Here is a 10,254-nt window from a genome sequence, read left to right as displayed (position 1 = left end):
TTGGGCAATACAAGACTCTTATAACATGTTGAGTCACTCCATGGCAAGTAAGAATAGAATAAATCTTTATTACAACGTAAAAACACATGCTGTGAACTTTGGGCCTTGCTTGTAGTTGGAACATTACATCGGGACAAATAACAAGAAATTGCTCGATCGGTGATACAGTTCGGTGTAAGTAGATGCCTTAACTACTTCCTCTGAAGCGTTATTACTCTTAACTGGCCATAAAACAAACAACAAATATTTACGTGTAAATATATTCAACTTTCCCTTTTTTCGAACAATTTCACAACGTTTGAAGTACAATAGTGTAGCACTTTCTACGTAGATTGCAAAGAGAGTTATGCATGTAGGGCTGTTGCTTAAACTTTAAACATAGTAAAGCTCTCGAAACGTTTTATGGCCGGGGATATTTTTCAATTTAGGACATAAATGACAAAAATTATGTCTGATGTAATTCCCTATTTTGAGGGGGGCACGGGTGGCCCAGTCGTCTAAGGCGCTGCGATTCGCTGTGCAGAGTTGCGTCCCTTGGACACGCCAGAAACCTATGATTGTGGGTTCGAATCCCGGCTCGCCCCGATATGTTTCTAGGTTTGTCAGCACCATACCCGTACCAGGGGATGCTGCATACTAGGTTTGAATTATATACAGGATTATTGTGATTACTGCTAAATACATTACAATGATAATGTGTATACATTGGCCAGATAACTATGATATATTGAACATAGATTGATATCATTAGATATTTTAGCAATCCTGGTGGCCATCTTGGATTTTCTACCACCAGGAGGCGCTGCAAACTATATTTGAATTATATACAGCTCTGCTGCAAATCATACTGCATGCATTCTATATATATAAGTATAGATGGATTAGATATGTATGATATGTTGAGTATATATTGATATCTACAGAGAGTTTAGCCCACCAGGGCGCGATACAGAGGTGGATCCATATCCAAAAATGTTCAGACTGGTTCAATGTATAAGTGTGCCAAATTTGGTGCATTTAACCCAAAGTGCACAATTTTAGCCTAAACCACCCAACTTCAGCTTAACAATTTACTCGCTTCTGTGTTAGTGACGGGTGCAACCCGTGGGGCAGGATAGGATTAAGATTTTATCACTATTTGATAGTGATTAATAAACATATATGATATAGTTGGAAACGTAAATCATGTGACAAGTACACCTGGATTATAGAAAATACTCTCTTGTTACTACGCCAACCATATTTTTTTTCTAAGCAACTTCACAGTTTAGACATGGCTGCATACATGTCTTGTAAATACAAACTCTCAGCCAAGGAATGCAACATTTCATTTTGGTTTAGGAAACATAAACGTAAAACAAATTGTTTTGATAAATCAAATTCCATGGAATATCTTCAACGTTATTTATTTAGCATGACTTCACCGTGTTGCAGTGAATCAAAGCAAAACACACCAATTGAAGCCAGCAAACATGTACAAATTCAGTGCTCATGTTTGATATATTTGCCTACTTCCCTTGGCTTTTTGAAAGTCGCAGTTAATAATCCACAAATTATGTTTGTTTATACATTCATCGATCCATTCCATCATTATAAAAGTCGCAGTCTTAGAGATACTAGCTAGTTTTAATCCATGTCAAATATTGACATTGAGCCCAGCGTTCCGAGCAACTGCTCAGATATGACAAAAGTTGGCAAATAAATGTCTGTAGTAATCTCTCTGTTTCTTCCTTTAGCAGTGAATTATTGTAACTCATTTCCTCCCAGTAGATGGAAAAGATGGGCCGTCTGTCTTAACTATTGAACTAGGAGTGAACTGGGCCCTGCTCTATGACCCCCACTTACTTGTAGTGTTCTGCACTTTATTCATTTACAAAAGGAAACATGGTCAAGATTTGAGATGACCGAAACGTACCTGAATATATGTACAGACAGGTCGGAGCGAGATATAGGTGAAGTGAATATACCCCGTCCTCTGTGTAAGGCAACGTGGACTTCTTATAGGACCCGTGAACATTCCTGGATAGAATAGGTCTTCAGCAACTCATGCTTGTAGTAAAAGGCGACTAACGGGATCGGGAGGTCAGGCTTGCTGACTTGGTTGATGCATGTCATCGATGCACATTGCGCGGATCGATGTTCATGATATCAATCACTGGATTGTCTGGTCCCGACTCGATTAATTACAGACCACCGTCATATAGCTGGAATATTGCTGAGTACGACGTTAAACAACAAACCAACCAACCAACCAACCAACCAGCAAATCTTATAGTTAGTTGCGATATTGCAGGATTATTACTGACTGGTGTGTAAATGGAACCTGTCCCACTGATGAGTTAGTGTCTCATGCATATTACAAATCCTAAGTTTTTTTTTGTTTAACGCTTCATTAATCAATATTCCAGCTGTATGATGGCGCTGTGCCATTAATCAAGTTTGGACCAGACAATCCAGTGATTGGCATCATGAACATCGATCTCTGCAATTCTAATACGATAACATGCATCAACCAAGTTTAGCCTGACCACCTTATCCCTTTATACAACCATGGGTTGTTGAAGCCCACTTCTAACCCGTATCTTCATGACGGTATGTACATATCTATCGCAAGCAATGTCATAGATGTGCAACGATCTGAGTAAAACCTGCAGCGTGTTTTTTTCTACCAATATATCTTGCATAATATCTTCTACATCTGAAGTTTATGTGTTATATAAGGGTGAAAAATGGTGATTGAGTCTGGGACTTGTCGTCAATCAGTTATCAAGGCATATCTAAAGGGAATGAAATTGTTGATGGAGTTGTTCTGTCGTTGGCGTTTACTTAAGTGGATTAAGCCTGTCTGCTGTACAAGCGATTAGAAGGAAAGTGACTGGGACTTCATCAGTGACCCTGCTGGTTAAGTCTGTAAGTGATTGGTTACAGTATGTGTGTGTAAGGTCATCAATGTTACACAATTTGAGTCATGGATAGATGAACTCGGAAATAATTCTCACCAATAAAAAGTGATTTCAGTGGTTCATTTTCCATGTAACTGAGCGATACTGTCATCCTGTATTGCAAGATTCAGTCAATAAAAGGATCGATCACTCCATAATGTCCATTGACAACAACCACAGCTACAAGAACTGACGTTATGATGACATTCTTGTAAATTAATACATCTTCTTAATGACTCTCAACAAAGGTTTCAATTCAGTTATAATACATTGTGGCAGAACCCATCGTTGTTACAAAAGAGGGAATAATATGGCCTTCTTCAACCCTTGATATAAGGTACGATATTTAAGTTCATATCCCTCGCGATTTAGCGATATTGATTGGATACGTCACCCACTCTCCCGAGAAACAACGAGATTGGCGTGACGCAGAGCATCGTGGGATTGGGAACAAATGTAAGAAGCTAATATATTAAATCTGCCACTGTTCAGGTGCAATTTTCTTCTTTGAACCTGAAGCAAGACCAAGTAACCTGATTTAGCCCACAGTGCCATTTCAATAAAATGTGTAAGTGACTGATTTATTTACGGACCCCTAAAATCATCTGTGTGATGTTTTTTGGAGGATCTTTACTCTAAAAAACATGTGTTTCAAATGCTGTTGTGTGAGTAAAATAGAACTGATTTCTGAGTAACAGATTTATTTACGAAACTACAAATATGTCTTTGTTGTAACTCTTTGAGATTTTTTGCTATATGTGTTAATGTTGATACTCATATGAGTGAGAGTTTACGTAGCTTTACTATGAGTGAGTAAGTTTAACGCCATTTTGATGCTTTTAATCCCTGGATTTCCAGGACTAGACTGGAATATGTACATGTACATAGCAAAATTGTAGCCTTGTAGTTCTGCCAGCGAGCTCTTTGTCACCAGTACATATTCAAGTTGATGTTGAGAGTGTCAGCTATCGTGAATGTCGCTAAATAAGCGCAATAAGCTTGGACGTGATGTTAAATCCAAATCACCTCAGCCACGTCACCTCTATCGTGATTACCACTGTCACCGTGAACAACTATTGACGTCACTGTTGCTTCATTGAAATTGAATCATAACGGGTTCAACACAGCGTTCTAAAATTGTTTATCGTATAACAAAACACTACAGGGAGAATAAACCATAAGGGAATGCAGCAAGTGACGCAGGAGGTGGCCGTTTACCACTTTGATTGTCGTTGATTATTGCATAACGACAAACCACAAATTTCCCAGCGTTATGTTCACGGCCGGTACACAATCAAATATGGACCAGACAAACCATGAATGATAACATCAGCAGCGATACACTCTGTGGGGTATGATGATTCTCAAAGTCACGAAGCTTGACGACACTATCCAATTCGTCTGGTAGGACCAGCTAAGGTACCAGATGACCGACGCCAACCAGGCATATTCGGGACAGGGGTGATAGATTTAATAGGTCATTTTATATGTGATAATAGGCCTTTAAGATTGCGCATATGTCCACACCACACAAGGGCATGCTCAAAGCACAATTATTACCCGGTCACTGAATCAGTGTGAACTCAACAATCCTACTCAGCCCCCTGGGGATCAGTATGTTAACTCAGAAATACATAAAAGAACAGATGAGTAAGGATAAGATATACAGATGAACAACTTCTTTATTACAATAAGGAGTGTCGTTTCGGTGTAGGTTCTAACACCGTTATCAAGCAAGAGTATGGTTGACATGTATATATACAGGATAGGAGGCAGTGTTTATACAGTTGAGTAGGATGCCACGGGGACACATCTGTCCCTCCTCTGCAACCAAAATTCATTACCCACACAATAACACGTCACAGTTTTGATTCCCTGTTCTGTGATATCATCCACTGGCATTTTAGGCCAAGCAAAAGTACTGAAAATGACCTCTGAAAGTTAGGTACATATGTTAGATGTCGCCATTTTTTACACATTACTAAATTACCACTCACGGCGTTATGATTTAAAATCTAAATTTCGGTTATTTACTCGGAGAAATGAATTTCCAAAATAGCATATTAGTGATCACGGGTATCTGTCTTTTTTGAAATTACCAATGATCATTCCAAAACGTCTCCGATAACCCTAGAATCGTTTAGAATGTTTTGGAAAATACGCAAACACGAACGCCGAAGTGAACTTTCCGCCATATTGGATAGTGTTTACAAAATCACATTTTAGGTACACCGGTTATGAGGCGCCTGTAACATCATGTATATTTCAAACTTAGCTGCGATACACACATCCTTGAATTCATCTTACATTTTAGAATCAAATGACCAATGGTCTTTGTCACCAATACAAATTGGCTGGATGAAAACAAGCAAAATAAGTTAGGTGTGAAAACGAACGCTGTGCTCGAAAAACTGCACTTGTTTGAATTGTAAACATAGAAAAATACATATTTTACACAGTGTAGAGTTTTCTCCTATTTTGAGCTATCCATTCGTTCAAGATATTGACTCAACATATTCAGAATATACATGGGAAGAGAATCGTAAGAAGCATTAGGGAATTTAAAATAGATACATTGCAATGATTTGATATTTTCAACAGAAATTGTCAAAGTTACCGTCCTGTGTGACGCCATGACTGACGCAAAATCACGCACAACGACAACGGTTTTAATTGGAATTTCTGACGATTTCGGTTTGTTTCAATGAAGATTATAACAACACATAACAGTTCATAGATTGTCAGAATGTTTCTGATTACTTACATGTCACATTTATGTAAATACGACGCCTGAATCAACGAAAGTCCCCTCGTAAGTTCCCGCGTACTGTTGACAGTGAACACGCCATTTTGTAAAAGTCGGTCACAGGTAGTGATGTCATACGTCAACATTGTTGTACATATTTGGTAATTTCTTTGAGGAGAAGGGCCTTGAATGAGAGTGCACACGATCATTGTATATATCATTTTATACATTATTTTCACACAATTAATTGCACTTTGGATATTTGTCAATGTTCAAAATGATATCATACGTAAATATAGGCCACAACATGTATGAACGAACCTTGGATAATCTCCTCTTTGTTTGAACATTCTTTACTTAATAATTGATAGGTTTTTGGTGTCGAATACGATATTTCTTTCCTTTGGACAAGTATTACAAGATGAAGTGTAAATGTAACTGCAGCATGTACGTATCTCTTGGGATGTGCCATAGTCAACATAACCAATTATATAACCAATAATTCATATAACCAATGTCCTTGAATAGCTGTTTCATTTTATTTTATAACTAAAACTGAATATATTACTTTAAAAAAAGGGATAATATTTTTCGATAAAATATATGCACACATTTCTGAAAGAATTGTCTTGGTCTTGGAAATGCTTTTTGTGTCGTTTGATATACAGAACAGTGATATCTAACGATTTGCCAGGTGTGCGTTAGTCACAAACAATTTACGAATTATTCCTCTCGTTTTGCATTATGTAATCAATGGGTTCCTTCTTTTTTCAATATTGTGATCACAGGCTATTAAACTGTTTACTTTATTTCTCCAGGAATTATAAAATATATATAAATAAAATCCGTGCCAGGTACCCCATTGGTTCAGACTTAAACGATTATCCTGATAATGCTAGACCAATAAAGTTCTCTTCGCATCTTGTATTGTGTAGTTCTGAGACGAGATGACGAGAAATAATAACATAGTAATGAATAAATATGTGTCCATTATTGAATATAATTGTGTTTGTTTTGAAATATTCTTTTGGGTATTTCATTACGTAAATTGATGCCAAACAGGTGCGAGACAGGTGCGAGACAGGTCATGTCCAATTAAGATACACGATAAACTCTCTAATTGTTTACATATTGAAGACATTATTTACTTGGCGAAAGCAGTCATTTTATGTTGTGTCGAAAAAGCATCAAATTCCGTTTTACACGTCGAGATTTTCGATACCATTAACGAAAATTAGGGGAGACATATATTAATCAAAATACCATTGTCGTCTTTTTCCGACGTTATCAAAGCCATCAAACCAGCCATGACGTCAAATAGAATGCATGGTGTTATGTTTTTTGGTATTTCATTACATTTGATGATAAGGCTAGTGCTCCATTAATTAATGGTGCAACATTAGTCAAATTACACTTACACATTCAGGAGAATGTTGGAATCTTAGGACTAAGTTATAGCTTCGAAAGGGCCTTCCATTTCTCTATGACCTCTTTTTTATAAAGTACGATTTCATCATTTATTATGGGTTTGTTTTGTAACTAAACGTATACAGTTTCTTTATCGATGTTTGTGTTGGAATAGTTGGGTTCCTCGTGAACAAAACACCACGAAAATATATTATCCTTACCCACAGCTAATTCTCACCAAGTGACCTGAGTAGCAATTAACTAGTGCTAAGCACAGCGGAGTTATGCCCCCTTTTCTTTGTCTCTTGTGTAACCTCTCTGTCGCCTTTTGACGTCATAGAGAAAAATCATTTGGCATTGAATGTGTGTCGTTATACATGTGCATATATATTTATGTTGTTCAGATATTAGACACTATTTTGTTCGCTCAGTTTCCTTAAAGCTTCTAAATGAAAACAATCGTCGCACATTACTTTTACCGGTGTACGATAAAAAGCGGAGTAATTTACTGTTTTACAACGCAGAATAAAGTGTCGGACAACACTTAGAAGTGTATTTTTTTTAAAAACGGGTTTAATATTTGCAGTTACCTTTACATCATCAAATAGGAAATGTAATATTCTCCACCCTTGCATAATTTTATAGCCAGAGGTAGATCCAGTGCCGCGTGAGCGCAATTCTCGCACAACCTTCACATTACCAACAAAAGGATCCTTTTATATTACTGGCTTCACCGTTTTGTTTATATACGTTTACCCTTCTGTGTACATTACTCAAGCAGTGTAACTGCATCGTAAACCTTGTCAGCTATATAAACCACTGCCGCCTATGAACACACAATGCCATTTAGAAAGTGGTCAAATGTAACAAATGCTATATTTGGGAATAAAACTTTCTTTGTAAAGTACAGATTATAGCATTTGTTACATTTGACCACTTTCTAAATGGCATTTTGTGTTCATAACTTTCGGCCGTGGGAGCTGTGCCAATTTACACTTGTCAGAGGGGTACGTGATATAGACTACCAGTTGTCAGACTTTTATTTTTGTGGAACCTCAGTGACTGAGTGGGTTAGATCGTTGACTTTGTGGGTTTGGTTGCCTCACTCTGGCAGTGTGGGTTCGAATCCCGGACGGGACAAATTACGAGAAGCTGTACTTTACAAAGAAAGTGTTATCCCCAAGATTTGTTACACTGCCTCCTTCCTGCATATATACTTGTCAACCATACTCTGTACATCACTTCTACAACTTCTAAATGCCTCTCAAAGAAACCTGCAAATTGTATACAATTAACAATTGTATTACAAAATTAACTTGGTTTACAAATCATCACAAATTACTACACAAAAATTATATAATGGCAGTACACAATAGAGTGGTGTACAATATTCAATGGCAATATATAATATGATGGCAGTGGTTAGTATCCAATAAAAAAATACAGTGGTGATAGTGGTTTCATGTTAGAAGTGTATGTCCTGCTATATGTCAGTGTATGTTATTGCTAAACAATGATTGTAACTGCGTTGCATCATTTCTGTTGCGATTCGGTAAACGCTAAATGCATTGTATTTCTAACCGTGAAGGTCTGGGCTAGAATAGCTCCTCAGCAACCCATGCTTCCCGTAGAAGGCGACTGTGTTTGTCGCAAGAGGCGACTAACGGGATAGGTTGATCAGGATCGCCTACTTGGTTGATGCATGTCATCGTATCCCAATTGTTTAGATCGATGCTCAAGATGTCAATCGCTGGATTGTGTGGTCCAGACTCGATTTCATACAAACCGGAATCATATAGCTGGAATGTTGCTGAGTGCGGCGTTAAACAACAAACATACAGTGGCATGTGCATCGATCTGTTGTCTAATGTGTGAAAGGGCTTGTACGATTATGGCATTCTTCAGTGTCATGGTAAACTGGTAAATTTGACGTGCCTTCTAATTGAGAAGATTTTATGGAAAGCCAAATGAAACCTGTTCAATAATTGCACGCAATGACTGGGGAGTCCTTTCTACACAAATGTCTCCAGAGAAATTGCCCTTTGGCCGAGACGAATTGATCTTGTTGGACCTGGTACAACTTGTTCTGCCCTCCGGTCATCGTGAGGACCTCTGCGCCGCAAGTTTCGCGACTCCCTGGGGAGTAATTAGAGGAGTAACACGTGACGCCCGAGGATTACACACCACGCTGTCACACATTGGGCCTTTTTCCATAGAAAATGTTTCCCATTTCAGTAATGTGAGAAACCTTTTGATAGCCTGGTTTTATCAAAATTGGCACGTGGTCCTGTGCACATTGTTTTTTGCGATTTATCAAATAGCTATCTTATATTACCAGTTACAAGGCAACTTGGATGACGAATGATTATTGGAATGTAAAATGTACGAAAACGTATCATTGGATCGGGAAAGTGTAAGAGTACAGGCAAAATGTAGTTTGAGGCATGGCTTAAAAAAACAGTGTATTAACATATATGAGTCATCATTAAACATGTGTGAAACTTGAGATCTACTAGAAATCGAAGACGAATATCTCGTGTTTCTATGTTACATGAAATTCTGGGGAACGTTAAATATGAGTCACTTACAAAAATATACATGTCTTTGAAAGGCATTTAGAAGCGATACACATAAGGAAGATAATTTATGGATGTCAACTTCTTTATATGAGGAACACAACGTTTCGGAGAATATGCTTACTCCTTTATCAGGTGAAGAAATGCTATGAGGCAGAGAGCATATATATGTACATGTAAGGACAACAAAAGTAATAAGATAACAAAAGGTGGAAACTAACAAGGGAGGCCAACGGATAATTGCCGCACGCACACACACACACACACACAGACACACACACACACACACAGAGTATTTATAGTACACACACACACACACACACACACACACACACACACACACACACACACATATATATATATATATATATATATATATATATAAGGACAAATGCTACCATTGGGCAACATTATGACATATTGGCACCTTTGGGCGACATTGCCATATATTACAAGCATACATAACTTAACTACTCTGCTACAATTATAAACATTCAAAGTTGAAACATAAGTATTAAAAAAACACCTAACCTTTTAAACATAAACAAATAAAGAATATATTTTTTATGTCGCCCATACCTTG

Source organism: Haliotis cracherodii, unplaced genomic scaffold (assembly GCF_022045235.1).
Source record: "Haliotis cracherodii isolate W230 unplaced genomic scaffold, xgHalCrac1.p SCAF_38, whole genome shotgun sequence".
Classification (NCBI taxonomy): domain Eukaryota; kingdom Metazoa; phylum Mollusca; class Gastropoda; order Lepetellida; family Haliotidae; genus Haliotis; species Haliotis cracherodii.
Note: the sequence above shows the minus strand (reverse complement) of the source record.